At 37.2% G+C, this 16,610-nt stretch overlaps 1 long non-coding RNA gene across 2 annotated transcripts in view; it reads left to right on the top strand.

Moving 5' to 3' along the window:
* The first annotated feature begins 346 nt into the window (after positions 1 to 346).
* LOC306835769 overlaps positions 347 to 16,610 on the top strand; it is a 78,884-nt gene continuing 62,620 nt past the window's right edge. For both annotated transcript variants that reach the window (XR_013780693.1, XR_013780694.1), the window contains exons 1-2: positions 347 to 632; positions 15,169 to 15,223. This is a non-coding gene — a long non-coding RNA (uncharacterized lncRNA). The remainder of the gene's footprint in view (positions 633 to 15,168; positions 15,224 to 16,610) is intronic.

The raw sequence follows: 16,610 nt of genomic DNA, 5'->3' as shown, positions 1-16,610 counted from the left end.
TCATACTGAAAACACAAAGCAAGATAAAAATCTCTATTCACCTGTTAAAAAAAAAAAAAGATTATTTCAAACTGTGTTGCAACTTCCTAATGTGCCAAGTATTTGTGTTAATGTTTGTATTTTTTGCAGAAGCCTCAGAAAAGTGACCTTCATTTCAAACACTCCACTTGTGTGGTTTTAATTAATGAGTGTGCCTAGTTCCACCATTGTTTAGAGAATGAATGCAGGTGTTTGAGGTAGTTTATAACCTCTGAGTTCAAACGGCTCCATTCATGCTGAGGCTTCCTCTGAGGCAGCACAGAGGGAAGGACTGACAGGAGGGTGTGACTACGCAAAAACTTATTACCCTACACATCTTAGAGCCACCACAGTATGAATGGTGGAACTTCAAGAGTTTCAGCCCTGATGAAGTAATTGAAGTGGAGGTCGTCAGTGAGGAGAAACAGATAAGAGTGTGCGCGTCAATAGTTTACGGGTGTGTTCAAGGGGATTTCTAGTGCGCAGTGCAAACGTTTAGGAGTGAGGAAATGTGTCAATTGCTGGTGCAAATGCGTGCCGCGCAAAATTTAGTGGAGATCAAAAAGTTAAAGAAAAGGCATGCAAAGTTTGCTCCTGATCGCCAGTGATGTGAGGTAAGTCAGTCCACTTTCTTGTATGAATCAGACGCATTTAAGAGAAAGTTCTATCTTACATCTGTGTAGCCTCGAAGTCCAAACAAGGAAGCAGGTTGAATTCAACTTTGAATTCACTTTTGGTTAAGTTTGTGCATATTCATAGGGACATTTGTTGCTCAAAATAAGACTTTGCAGAACTATTGTAAGAAGTTGAGAGGGTTTAGGGGGACGTGCAGCATAACTGTCATGCGTAAAAGGAGGTTTTGCGCACAGATAAAAGGAAGTATGCGGTGTTAGGTAGAGATAGTAACACGGTCTTCCTCTTTTATTTTTTCAGAGTTATTGAATGACTTTGCCTGAAACGCGTTTCTATGATCTGGTGGCAGCTTGTCAGCAGTTTCAATTTTATGCTGAAGGCAAAGATGCTCAAGGAGCATCATATGAGCAGCACCTGGTAAGAAACCCGACAAAAAATGTCCTTGTGACCCGCGTAAGCTTAATTGATCTTTTATAGTTTGATCACGGAGCGCTATGTGAAGCTTGTTTGGTGGCCGGCCCCTCCTGGAAGGAGTCAAGAGTCTTAAGGAAATAGAAAGCAGTGGGCGTCAGTTAAATACTTGACGAGAGATCTCAGTGAGTGAAGTCACTGGCAGATGCTGCGTTCAGGGGCTGTCGGAAACGGCCCGTCGTTCGGTGATCATACATCGTCATAAATTGGGCTCTTGTTAGAATAATCAAGAATAATACCAGGCATTTTTCATTTCAAGTGAAGAATTTAAGTAAAGAATATTTTGAACAACATAAGGATTAGCCTATAAAAAAATCTTTGACTTAAAAAGACACAGTTTGTGACATTGCATGTTGTAATGAAACATGAGGCATAGGCCACATTTAGAGATTAAAAAGACCTGTTTTATTAGCTTCGACAGTGACAAGATAAATAATTCCACTCCCACTGCTTTGTAGGTGGTTTATGAATGTTTATGAATGGGATCAGCTGTTAACAATGGAAACTTTACATAGCAGCCACTGCCATCAATTTGTGAATTATTATTTATTTATTTATTTTGGATAATTGAAGATTCGGGTATTAATGCACATCCGTCTGTTTCCTGTGAAACATAACATAATTTCACTGAAACAGATCAAAATATCTGAAATCAGAAAATAAAATATCAGAAAATATCAAATTAAGCCTTAGACAATGTCCCAAACATTTCTCTCTCCCCTTTCATCATATAACATATAATTGTCCCACCAAAAGAAACTTGAGTTATAAATGACTTGTACTTGTGCACATGCATTTGTGTGGGTGTTTAAGGGAGTTTCATAATGAGTGACACGGGGATTCCCTGCCCTGTTTCCTTCATTCATGTGGCTGGAGATTGATAAGAAGATGTCAACCAGATGTGAGCTGAATTATCAGTATGAGAGGAAAAGAGAGAGGGTGTGTGTTTGCATGTTTTATTTACACAACCTTTATTCTAATAGGTTTAATCTCTGAGATGGTATGCTGCGTGTGTGGAGAGGGGTGGATATAGTGCTTATTCATTTCCTCTATAGTGACCTCAGCAGCACAAACTTCCTTTTTATCATCTGCACCATTTTGCATTCCCCGGCAACTAAATATATTTAACAGGAAAATCTAAACACACACACACACACACATGCAAACACACACATGCAAACACATAGACTCAGACAAACACTTGCAAACACATACAATACATGCACAGTTTGTCAGATGTTAACTTAACTCTCATAACTTTCTTTTGCCATGACACATGGCAGTGTATACATAAATGAAATGGCACAGCTGTCAGAGGTAAAAAAAAAAAAAAAAAGTGTGCTTTTAGCAACAATGCTAAAGTTTTAATTTGGTCCAAGCTTTGTTTGCACAGCTAAGCATATCAACTGAAAACTGGAAGTCTGCTTGAAAAACCTTTGCTGCCTTCACTATTCATTGAATAAATAAATTCTTCCATCATGAATGGATCCATTTACGATAAAGTAAATGACACTTATGTGACAACCATGGTCACAGTAGAGAATACATTTTCTCAGGTGTGGTTCTGATATTCAGCCTGTGAGTCAGTGAGCATGAAAATGAATTCAAAGCAGGAACTGGTTGATTACAGGTTTTCCTGTGTGCTCGGCCTTTGTATAGACAATTTATAGGAAACAACCAGAGAGAGATGTTGTCATGGAGACACTAGTAGAGGAGGAGAGAGAGGAAGGTCTATGGTTCATTTAAAGTTCAACTGATTCAGTTCAGTAAGATCTTTTTCAAAGATGAAGATAAAGGGGAATTGTTTGGAGAGAGAGTGAGGGATGACTTAACCAGGAACTAGTGTGGCAAGGACTTTTTCCTCGGCACGAGTGCCCCATGAAATTTCATTTCATTTGTGGTCAGCTGATGTGTTGAAGCATTTGCTGCCGAAGAAAGTGAAAGGATGTTGAAAGTGTTCCAAAAACAAAACTTGCATCACCAAGTGAGATGTTTATCTTGTCTCAAAAACCAATCATCTTTGACCCCCAATGTGTGGCGCTGACGGGCCGTGGCATCTGTGGAAATTTGGGGTAATTGTTTATGAGAAGTTCAAAATGAGACAAGAAGGTCGAAAAGTGCAGAAATAAAAGGTCTCGCAGTGAATTTATCATACAAAAACAAAAATCAAACACTTTTTTCCATTTTGACTCCTTTAAACGTATCCTTATCCATGCCGTATATTATCACTCATTCAATGTCAGGAGAGGTGACTGCTGCACATACTGTCCTTCAGTAGTGGTGGTGGTGCTGTACCTCCCTGATCCCCAGCAGGTGTCTCTATAGCCTACTTCTGCTTTCATTCTTGCAGCAAGCAATGCAAACCACAATGGCTCATTCAAATGAAAGTAGACCTTGTCTATTTGTGCACCGACAAAACCAAATTAGTCGGAAGCTTCTACACAGCACACATGCTTAGACTAGCTCAACTCCTCTCATTGTGATGTTATTAACTTTTCTTTTTACGTCATGCATAGACATGATTGAGTTGGTTTTATTGTATTTATCATTTTCAAGTTGAGCTTGTAGTTCATAGACCTTTACCCAAAACATGTGCATTCAGCAAACTGGCGTGCAGTGCCATTATCGTACTTTCACTTCAGGTGAAGGAGTACCTTCTTCCTCTGCTCCTCCTCTTTTTCCACTTATAATCTTATGAAACCTTTACCTAACCATGTTCGATAGTAAGTCTCACTTACGCATTGTGGTTTTCTCTAACCATTTCTACACTGGGCAGCCACTGTGTTTCATTTCCAGTAGTAGATCTTTAAGTGGAGTGTTTAATGGTCATATTAAGGAAGTATTTCACATTGAGGGTACACATTTCTTTTATTTCTTAGAGTCAGATTAGAATAAAGTACAACTTTTTTGTCCTTGTATTTAAGATGAAAGTCAATCATACCCTCATCTGTCTAAAATATCCAACACTGTGTTTTTCCTTTGTTCAGATGTTAAATCTGTTGGTCTTCCAGACACATCATGCAGCTTGCAGCTTGGATTTCTAGTCCCCCCCATTGCTTGGTTTTGCAAACATTCACACAGAGCGTCTAACAGAGTATGTGCTCCAATATCTTGCATGTTAGTGCACACATGCATCACTCACAGCACAGTGATAAGCACTTCCTCTTCTGTCGTTGCAAAGCCTTGAATTTCACATGAAAGCCACCATTTAAAAAAAAATAAAAAAGAAACAAAACTCTTATCATTTCCCCTTTAAAGTACCAACAGTGGCCTTATTTGTAGCTTCACAGGCATTGTGGTACATATTTTAAGAACCCAATCTGGATCAGGGTTCTCTGAAGGCCTGGGTTTGAATTAGAAAGATCCTTCTACCTGTGCAGGTTCAAATACCTAAACCACAACATTTGTTTAATGCAAAAGACCCATAAGAACCAGAGTGAGAGAGTTAAGGCTTGTGTGTGAATTTTCCGATGTTTTTTTGTGCACACTGTTCCTTATATTTTGGAAGGTAAAGTGAAAGTACACACGTCCAGACCTGTCAGCAGCTATCAAATTTTATCAGTAGTTTTAAAATCTTATTGTTTGATCACTGGCAGAACATATGGGGGCTGTTGTATCACTTTTGTATTCGACCATCAAGTTGTGAGATATGTTTTTATTCTTGTATGCTTCTTAGGAAAATGTATCAGACTGCTTTTTGATTTGATTGCACTACTTTGTTGTAATTGTACTTAGGCCAAATTGTCTGCTTGTGATGTCCAGAAACTTCTGGCAGAAACATTTTGTTTTTATCAAGAGCAAAGAATATGTGTTCATCGGTGTGCGTGTTGTCAAAGTTGGTTGTTACTTTGTGTTAACATCACAGCTGCTGCTGGGTAAAATAGTGCCATTACAATGTGATGTGAACATTTTAAATAAGGCTGTAATGAGCAAGCAGCATACAGTGAATGTATACATCATTTATATAGTAACATTTCCATTTGGATTTTCTCATTTTAAACATTGTAATGGGCTTTCTTCCACTTGTTTGACTAGCAAGTGCAGTTTCGTAACTTCAGGCCCATATCTTAGTTCATTTTTTTTCTGTCGTTTTAGGTTTTTGTTCTCTATAGCCAGTTCTTTAGGAACTGGTCGGGTTACATTTTCAGTTTTCTAAAAGTAACTGCACTGACTTCTGCAGCATTCGTTTTATGTCTTATGTCTGTGAACAGAGCATGACCTTTGAAACAAATCCTGTTTCTGAATTGAGGTTGTAACTTTAACAGTTCCCGCACACTCATAGAACACAAAGGTTTTGGTGGGCAACCAGATGCAGCATCTGGGCGCAACTGGGTGGTGACAGTTCTTGTGCAAAGACCACGAACAGGTTAACTGTCTCACACTGTGCAGCTTACCTGTTCCTAACGGCTGCTACAAACGAACCCTACAGTCCTGCTGTGGGGTTTTTAGTCAGAGCTACTGGTTTCCAGTAAAGACCTGCACCCAGGGCTTCAGTGCAGAGGAAGTCGTGGTGGAGCCTGAAACTCTTTACAGAAGAAGAAAAGAGGTTTTCAAGTATTAGTGGCTTCTCTTTTCAAGCAAAAATATAATCTGACAGATTTCCATTCTTCCTTTTACATCATTTAGCTGATGGAAGCTTCCTGTGAGCAAGAAGACACCTCTCTACAATAAATAGAAAAAAATGTTGGCACTTTTAGGTGTATCAACGCTTGATTCTGCAGTTCTGATAATTCCTTCTGAAGTACAGTGCTGACATGAAACTTCATGTGACAGAAATGACCAACAAAGATCTGCTCTTCATGTTCACAGCTTCTGACAGAAATCAGCCATGTTAAAGATTTTAAAGGCTTAAAGGAAGCTTAAAAAAGGATCTTTACTGTACAGGATTTCCTTTATGTATCTTTGGTTCATCACATTTACAATGTGAGCTAACGTGGAGCCAACAGCATCACCCTTTGCCATACACAGACTTATAGTGCCACTTAGTGGAAAAGCAAAGACATTACATTTAGAGGATGTATCAACATATGCACACATTCAGAACCAAAGTAATCCCAGTTTTCATAATGGCAAGAACACATGCGTTTGTATGACCATAGCTTTTAAAGATCCTACATACTGTTAAAAGCATATCAATGGAAAAAAAGTAAATAAGTGCAGGAAATTCTTTTTTATAGAAAATCAGCTTTAAAACAGCTTTAACAGTAACATAGGGTGTGCATTCTTCATTATTTTCTGACATTTTATACATTTAATTATTCATCAAATAATCAACATAATGAAATAGTGATGACAATAATAGTTAGTACTAGTCATACACACAACTGTCCAGATATCTTGAGCCAGTTTAGTTGAGACAGTTTTGGCCAAATACCAACAGGAGCTCTCTAGTCCCACCTGGTGTGAGAGTTTGAGACTGCTGGATTTGAAACAATTAACTATTTACTACATTTTAAAAACCTTGAAAAACAACAAGACAATCATATTGGGTTTGATATTTTTACACATTTTTTTTTTTTACCTCTTTCAGTTTCATATTTTTTGTCAGATTTACTTCTCTTATTTCTTTGTAGACACGTTCAGTTCAAGAGTTGATTAGCTTTAAGGGCCATTGGATCCAAAGCAATTTTCATTTTTTATTGAATTAATTATTGAACAGGGACACATACAATGAACATTGCTTCATATGTAAATTATGAGATAGATGCCATGCAAACCGATCTCTACATGGGGCTAATTTGCACATTGACGCATTAACCCTGTTTCCACCAAGCGGTCCAGTTCAGTACGGCACGCTACTCTTTCCTGTTTGTCCTTCTTTCTCCCTGTCTGAGCAAAACTCAAAATCTGCCTGCAAAACAAAATACACAGCTGTATTTTTTAAATTCATTTTTAAGCAGTAGTCTATATCATTATGTTTTTTTGTATGTCATTTTCCACGTGAATGTTGACATTGTGCAGGTGGATGATGATGATTGTGACTGGCTGACAGTTAGAATGTGGTTCAAGTGGATTTGACTTTTCTGTTTTTGCAGGGTTTTTTCTCCTGAAATTTATTTTCAGATATACATTGTGTATCGCCATTCAGCTAAAAAAGAAATTAGATTTGTTGTCCATATCGCCTAGATCAAATCTCTATATTCCACTGAAATGGAAAAAGTTATTTCAGTGAGAACATATAATCATGTTATCTAACATTCCCTAACTTACCGCACTGGAATTATACTACTCTAAAGTCAAAAAAGAAAAATGCTAATTTGGTAAGTTTAACCACAGGAAGTTTCCTCTGCATTGTCTTTTGAAGGCTTTAGTTTATTCTAAAAGTGTTGACCAGAAGTATACAGGAGTAGATGAACTATGCACCAGAGAAAAACACAGTGTTGTCCTTATTGTAGGAACTAGTCAATGCAAGAAGAGGGCGCTATTTTCCACATTACTCTTATGGATGTCTGTGTGTTGGAGTTGCAGCTCATTGCGTTGTTCCCTCTGACCCTACACCAGTGGACCCTTTCAACCTCTGTAATCTCCAAATTGTAAATGTTTCAAACCCTGCCCCTCATGGGCAATGGGTCTTATTGATTGGTTGGAGGGTATCAGCTGGCCATATTGATTGGCAGAGTTACAGACAACAATGGAGGAGAGCAGTGAGAAGCAGTCGAGTTTGGTTTCACACAGAAGATCAGCTCAGTGAGAAGAGACAGCTGAGCCAATGCATTAGGCTAATTGTGTGTGTGTGTGTTTATGTTCGAGTGTAAGTGTGTGTGTGTGTGTGTGTGTGTGTGTGTATTTATGTTCGAGTGTAGGTGTGTGTGTGTATGTGTGTATTATCCTGCACTGAATATTGATTGAGCTGCAGTAAAATGTTCCAGTAGGACAGAGGAGCAGCTGTTCAGGGTTCTTTATTCTGGATCATGCTTTTCTATTTAAACTCTTTTTGCTGTTGTCAATTTCTGTCAATTTCTATTATTATTAGTTTTATTTTTTTTCCATTTGAAACATATTTTTTAAACATGCTACTAAGTTCATCTGCACTGCAGGCAGTGTCCATGTGATCATTAATATTAATATAAACCTAACTGGCTAATAGTAGAAAATGAGTTCCATTGATGATCTGAAATAATTCAAAGAGCAATAATTGACTATAGCCATAGAGACTGAATGAGTTTTTGGCAGTTTTAATGAATGAAGATCATTATTCGATCACAAAATAAGTTTTAAGATAAATTCCAAACCGATGAGATCCTGTCTCTCCCAATATCAGCACAATATCTTAACGACTCATCAGGTTAGCAGTGAAAAAATGACTTTTCAAAGGGAGACAATGAAAAGACAGCACAAAATTAACAGTTAAATTTAAATAAAAGACCAGATAGGTTAAACACAGACATCAAACAAGCACAAAAACAGTAGGTGATGTCAGCTCAAATCAAGCAAGAGCATTTCTCAGTTACATGGACTTTAAAAAGTGTGACATTTTCCAAGGGGACAAAAAAGGGTTAATTGGTCTGACAGTAAGAAAATCAAAAATGTTTAATGAACCGTATTATAAGACAAGTTATTGTAACAAATTCCAACTACAATGCCGCCATGCACATTGAAATACAAATATATTTTGCAAAAAGAATAAGAATTATTCTCTTTTTTCAAATTTGTGAATCAACATCATAAAGAATTGAAAACTCTAGGAATTTATTTACAGTCAGTGACTTTTAATTGATCCATCCACATTGAGATTGAGATTGGTGGATGTGTTAACAGTCCAGTATATCAGCTATGTCAGATTAATGCTTTTCTTAAAATAGAGTCTTCAGTGAGTCACTAGTGGGCCTTAGGTGGAGACAAAGACAATCATGGTGGTCTGGTCTCACTCAGACATTATCATAGTTCACACTCTATCTTTTCTTTTCGTCACACACTCTGCCCACAGGACCACACACTAACATCTTGGAAAATACACAAAACCTCCAACATAAAGTCATTTTCATGTAGACATTAGCAAAGCCACAGAGGCTCCCAAACCAACTTCTTCAGTGGGAAAAAAGAACCTCATACATACAGTCTCAGTGTTTCACCTGGGGACTAATAATGTTTAGACTCAGAAGGAAGGTGAGTCAGATCCTCTGCAGCCCTCTGACACATCTCCGACTCTCCCGGTCTGGATAGAGAAGAAAGAAAAAGGAAACAATTGGAGGGGAGACGTCGGGAAATGTGAATGGGGGGTCATGACGACAAAACTGTAAGTTATAGAATGAACTTTGCATCTTAGTAAAGAAAACATTTTTGTTGAGACTTAGTGTCTTGATGGTCATTCAATGCTGTAGCTGGTTGGTTTAGATTGTTATTAATATTTAATTCTTACATTACATAGTAAGTAATAGTTTTCTACTTTTAATAGTCCCTTTTTTTTTTTTTTAAAGTTTCTACAAATGGTTTAAACAAACTGATCCACTGCTCTTTTGGTTAGTCTGTCTGTCTGTCTGTCTGTCTGTACATACTGCATACGTACTTTCATGACACTTCAATAAAGAGAAGGTCGAGACTGTATTCTTTATTTAATTTTACTCAATATCAAACAAGCTCATGGCAAAAGTGTCTGGCAAAAACATTCTTTTAACAGGACGAAGTCTTGAGTAGAACCAGAGTCGTTGGTGAGCAACCATCCGTCCAAACTGAATGGGAGAAGAAAGGGAGATGACAAAAGAAAGACGAGGAGAAGACAAAGAGAGACAGACAGGGAGAAAACAATTAGGAATATGTGTGAAGGAATCAACCTTTTCTATCACCTTTCATACATTCAAATAAGTAGAAAATCCACACATTATAGGGCTCTCATGTATTCTGACCCTGCCCAGCACTACAAACGTTATTTGACAACTTGACATGTGAAATGACTTCTTATGTTTCTGTTGTGTCCTCTATTGTTCACCTCCCTTTATGTGCATGATTAATAAATATACTGTCACACTTACTAAAAGAGGGACTCACTAAATGGCTGTGTGTGGGTGCTGGTTCTTTAATGGTGAAATATCCAAGTTCTCCTGCCAACAGAGTTTCCATGGTATAAAACATCAATTTGTTCCACACAGCAGCCATTCATTGCCAGTAAACTTTTAAGTTCAGAGGACAGTGTAGGTAGTGTGGCTTTGAGGCAATGGAAAAGACTCTACTAGTTGAAATGCATTTTGTTTGTTTTTTTTGCACTGTGGTTGTACACTTTGACATTACCATATTGTAGCTAAATAATGAAGAGGGGTCTGGATGTTCCAGATGTTCTCCGTTCAGGGGGCTAACGTAAAACTTTATATTGCCTTTAGATTTTTAGCAGGATACATTTACAGCTTTTACACTTATTTATCATCAGTTTTCTTAGTGTTGTATTTCAACTCATATGAAGAAAACTTACTGAAATCACACTGAAAACATAAAACAGTTTGATGTTTTCTTTGATCTCACAGTATAATATCTTATAGCCTAAGGACTTAATGTGTTTAAGCCCTACATATAAAATGAATTTAAAATGATGTTTCCCAGTGGCAAACAGCCTGAATGGAGGTCAGTGTTGGGACCCCGTCACCTGCTGAGTCAGTGGGACCCCCCACAGAGTGATGAGACAGCGTCTGGTGACTCAACACATCCACGATGATGCCCATACTTGATTTAAGACCCTTTTACGGTTGCTGAAGCACCCTCACATGTTATTTAAGCACCCCTGAAATATCAATATTGAAAAGTTCTGAATTACATTTTCTGTCTATCATTTTGAATCAATTGAAGAAATAATAATGTCTATGCTTTTTAGTTGTCAAGTAACAATCAATAATAAGGGTCTTGAAAATGGCATTGTAATGTAAGCAAGCTTACTGTAATTACTTTACCACTGGTATGGCTGATCTGTGAGAGGCAGGTTAACACGTGCATGATGCTGGCAACTAAATGAAAATGAGATGACATGCACAATGTCCTTTTCCTGAAAGAAATTACTTTGTGGTTTGAAACACATGTTGATAAATATTATTGAAATGAATAAATATCGAATCCAATATTTATTGCTGTTTGTTAAAATGTGGCTTTTATTGGGAGCATTAAACACTTAACTCGAACTACACACCTAAGCTAAGCACACCTAAAGTATCCTAAAATAGACCATGGTGTTGCCTCAATCAGAGGCTGAAGCATCCGAACCAAATGGTTTTAACGTCTTTGATCACAAAAAAAATGAAGTTAGGTATTAGATTTGTTACGTTGAGTTACTTTGGCACCCACTACAGCATGTCCGGTAAGAGCACGAGAAAATTGTCCTTCACTTAAAGCAGTTTAATGAGTAGAGATAGTCACATTCCTCCTCTCATAGCTTAACTTGTGCTGTTACATGTGTGGTTTTTGAAGTAGAGATACAAATGAATACCAATGACATATGAATCATAACAGAAACAATCATTGTATGCAATACAGAGGCATATACAATCAGCACTAGCTTGTATGTCAATGTAAACTGGTACAAGTAGTATTTACAACATACATTTAGCAAACAATCAAGCAACACTAAAATATGAAATGAACGAGTGACTTACATTAGCTGAATGCACAGACAACATGCTGAAAAGTAGAGGTCAGCAGACATTCACAACTCAGAAACATGTGGGAGCACATGGCACACTACCTAATTGAGGTCCCAACTGAAAGTGAAACTAAATGTCTATAATTATGCCTTTATATAAATGTCCATAGGGAACAATGTGCTATGTATGAACACAAATATAGACAACAGTCGCTGGCCTTTTTAGCAATAACAAATGAGTTATAGCTTTTTTTTTTTTTTTTTTTTTTTACTTCATCTGAAGTTAAGCAATCAAGACGAGAAGAGTGAAAGACCAATCTCCTTGAATGGTCATGGTCTGGTTCTCTTCAGATAACTGGCTTCTTTTAGTATTTAGTGAGTCTTTATTTTTATAATTTCAATTACTTCATCACTTCAGTTTACTGTGTTATCAAATATAAACTCTTGTTTTGCCCACATAAAAAAATAACTAAGATACCATCAGTAGGCCTTCATCACTTATCTTAAACGGAAGCTCTTATTCTGTGCTTAATGAAGGCTTAACATAGGCATACTTTGAATTAAGATATCACTTCAAAAACTTTATTTTATGTGTAATTAAGCGACATACTGTAGATTATCAAATAACACAAACTGACATTCCCTCTAATAAACATCTATATACTGGCGTTTAGCTTCAAATTCATGTGGCCAACTATATTTGACAACTACTAAAACATAGAAAGTAAAACAATAAACAATATTGTTTTTGTTTTTTGTGACTGCAATACAACTGAAACACTTAAAGTCACCTTTTCAAAGGAGCATATTCACATAAAATACATCCTGAGGCACAGGTTTAAAACTTAACCAACCACTGCCCTCTGTCAGATCAAATGTTGTGTACTTCCAGAAGTAAAATAACACTGTGACAAGCGTTCTCTGAAGATACAGAGGCTGACAGACTTTCCTCCAGCCATAAGTAATGACTCTGTAGGAAAAGTAATTATATGGGGTTTGAGGAGGAACATTCCTCTGTGAGCCTTAAAGGGCTCTAGCTTCCTATTTAAAGAAGACTTTTTTTGTGTCTGTTTTATGTACCAGCACAGGATTCTTTAAATGTTGATGTAAGCCAGATGTCTTGTTTCTTTTTTGGTTAAGTGAGTTCAACCAATATATCTCAGATAAACTATAGTACAATAATGAGATAAAGGCATATAACACACAATGAACTTTTCTTAGTTTTTTTCCCCCCATAAGAACAGATAGAGCAGAGTACAATTCATTTTAAGAAGATGTGTTATGTGTAATCAATTTGACTCATGTGTTGACTAAACCTCCCTCCAATCCTCCCACAAAGAGCTCATTGCTGAGACAGCACTTCTCTGACTCTGTCATTTTATTTGAATATACAGATGGCATTATTTCAAGAGCTAACTAGCAAATGTCAGCATGCTGTCAGTGGCAAACATTATACCTGCATCATAGCAGTATGAGCATGTTAGCATATAATGCTTAACGCAGCACTCTGCAGAGCCTTGGAATGAAATATACATTTTCTTGGTTTTTATCCAGCATTTCTGTATGAAATCTTAATTTAGCGGCCTAACATATTAAAATACATACATATCTGAGTATTTTACACCAAAATCACTTTCTCTTCCTGTCCAATCAGTCCAATCAAATTCCTACCTATGTTACATGTCCTATCATGTGATGTTTCAATTGGGAATTCTTCACAACACTGCAGTTAGCCAAAGTCCCGTTTCAAGGGGACTTTAAAAGAGTAACTTGTGCACTCAAAAGTTTGTGTCATCTGATTAGAGGAAGTTATGTTCCTCCATTTAAATTGACATTAAATTACTTTTTAAGTTTTTATTTACAGTTAATTAACTTAAAAAAAAATACTATAGCCTAAGGCTGAAAGGACTTGATGGTCTATCACAAGACTGACACAATACGGTCAGCAGAGCACAAGTAACCTTGTAGAACCATTTTGTCCTGTTCATTAGCATTCGATACAATGCTCACTGTGTGGTCTCCATGCTTATCACTGCCAATATGACTGACTACACATAATATGAAAGATCATTTCCACGTCTGTACTTTGCTCTACTGTGTGTCCATTGTGTGTAATTACCCTTATGTGTGTTTATGTGTGTGTGTGTCACTCCTGGAAAGTGTGGGAACTGCAGAGGAGGATGTTTGTATTTACCAAATTCCCATGACTTCCTCCGGATGAGAAACAGAGCTGGAGAGGCAGAAACTCATTTTTAGCACAGTCACCCGAGAGACAGGATGATGTCTAACATGAATATGCAGAGTAACACTAAAATCTGTGGTTCCATTTTGTATGGTATGATAGGTGGGCCAATACATAGACACTGCAAACTGTATCAGATTGAGTTTCTTTACGGTAACATCTGACTGTACAATAAGCATGAATATCATACACGATTTTCAAGATGACACAATAGGTACGTTTTTAAGGTGTCACACTACGGCTGCTGTGTCATATGTATAACGATATGTCAGATAATAGTAACTTAAATGGCACTGAAAGTGCAGGTCAGGCCAAGTGATGTGTCTAACGCACTGATTTGCACACTAAAAAGGAACTACATCCCCTAATGGCTTAAACCAAGGTTTTGTGCAAAACCTAGACAGGGTCACAAAGAAGGGAAATAAAATGGCATTATTGTTGTTCACTTTAACACATCAATATGCACAATAGTCTGTTAGTTTCAGTCTGAAAAAAATCAACTATTCTTTTAGGCAAGGCCCGATACATAGAGAGTCCCCCAACATGATGTTTGAGTGTAGAGCTGAGTGATCAACTCTTTTTTGGATTAAAAAAAAAGAAAGAAGCAAAAACTGTGCTTCTGGGAAAATAGAAACGCAACTAATTTAGCAGGGGGCTGGGCTGTTTCTCATGACACACACAATGAGGTCAGTTCATGGGTCGATATCTCAGACTTTCTCTGAAACAAACACATACTCAAACACACAGGAAACATTTTGTGAGCAGATTAAAGCTGGAATGAAAAAAAAAAAAAGATTTCAGTTTAAGCATGAGATTCTTGTGTATTTTTCCTTATGTGTAATTGTGTAGGTCTCTTAGTGTGTGTTTGCGCTTGCTTTGAGAAAGTTGGCCACTCATTAGTTTAGAGCTTTTTGGAGGAAGTGGTGGTTACCGATGACTCAGCCAAGCCATGCCTTTCATTCTCTCTTTGCTCTCGCCTCTCATTCTATCATCTGCTTTTCTTTCTGCATTTTCTACATTCCTCTTTCCTTTTCTGCTCCTTTCATTTGATGTCCTTCTGCCTTTCTCTCAATCTTTTTTTTCCCCCATTTCTTTTATCCTGATTTATCCTTGACCTTTAGAGGTCCATAGGTTTGTCTGTGTTCTGTGTGAGCAACACACTCAGGATTGTGTGTGGGAAGATAACTGTCCTCCTTCAGTCTGATTAAAACATTCCTTCTCTCTTCTTTTTCCTCTCTCGTTTTAGTTTTCACTTTTCAGTCAAGACCTTCTGATGAAGAGGGGGATCAGGACACAAACTGGTGAGTAAAGACAAGCTGGACATCTATTTGTCTACGTATTTGCCGTGTTGCTTTAATGAATGCATGTCTGGGGGACTCTCTTCTTTTGAATTTGAAAGTTTGGGCTGGTGAGGGAAAAAATCTCTGTCGTTCTAGATCAGCATTTCTCATGGTGAAGTTTTAGCAAACCCTAATTAAAATGTATTTTAATTTATGTTTATTTTAAGTGATCCATTTGTCAGAGTAAAGATAAAACACGATAAAATAGCATGAAGCTTTCAAGACCTAGATGGAAAGTCTTACGATTGTTTCTGAACTTTGGTGGATTTGACTTTTTGAGGTTCTGAATGGCTATATTTGATGTTTCTCTGAATATTTTTTATATCTTTTCGACAAGTTTTCATAAAGCAACAGAAAAATCCCCTTTTTGTAAAAAACAAAACAAAAAAAACATAATCAGGAAATGTCCCATAAGTCAATGTTTTGTTTGTTTGTTGCTCTGCAGCTATGGGTGTTAAGTTGATGGCAACCTCTAAGGATGCTAAGATATCTGCTATATTTGGCACTTGGCAAGTAGCCGCTTCTCCAAACTTAGTCATGTAATCATGGTGTGACACATTGACCGCACATGTGAAGGACTAAAGTGAAAGTGACGGTCTTATAATGAAAGGTGATATTACAGCAGCTTTAAGATGAAACAATTGAGTAAAGAGCCCAGAAGAACCTTAATCATATTGTTTAATTGGTGAAATGGAATGTGTGTTTCAGTGACGTTAGTGGGAGTTTCACAATCTATATTGACGCACTTCATAGAAGATCTCTATGAACACATAACATGAGCGAATAACATGCACTGAACTGCTCTCCAGATTCAGACTTTTAATCTGTTTTAAAAGCTTTGATTAGTGTCATACTTCTTTGAGGTCCTAATTCTGCAGTTTACTTGTGTAGTCTAGTCGGGATGTATTTGGCACGAAACTATAAAATATGTTGTCTTTTATAAAATTATAACTTTCACGAAAAAGGTATTGGCTTTAGGTATGTATTTTTTCAAAAAAAAATTCATAGGTGTTCACGCAATATTTTCATCCTATGGCAGCCATATTGGTCCTTGTTTGCTGTTTATCTGTGTTCCTGAACAAACAGCAGATTAGGATATATGTGTCTGATTGACATCTGATCTTGGCTGATCTTTTGCTTTCCCGTAACTCCCAACTAGCTAATACTGCCTTGGAACCATCACTTCCAATGACGTATGAGAAATGGTTGGTAACCTTCCCCAAGTTGGTTTTATCAATCATTCAATGAAAGCTGTTTGTGAGTTACATAGGCAGAAATGGTTTATCGGATACAGCTGCACATATTTTGACAGGTCAAAGACAATGCTGTTTTGTGCATGAAGGAACAG

The sequence above is a fragment of the Symphodus melops genome (genome assembly GCF_947650265.1).
Source record: "Symphodus melops genome assembly, chromosome: 15".
Lineage (NCBI taxonomy): Eukaryota > Metazoa > Chordata > Actinopteri > Labriformes > Labridae > Symphodus > Symphodus melops.
The sequence above is the reverse complement of the archived record's forward strand: the minus strand, read 5'-3'. Positions and strand labels throughout refer to the sequence as shown.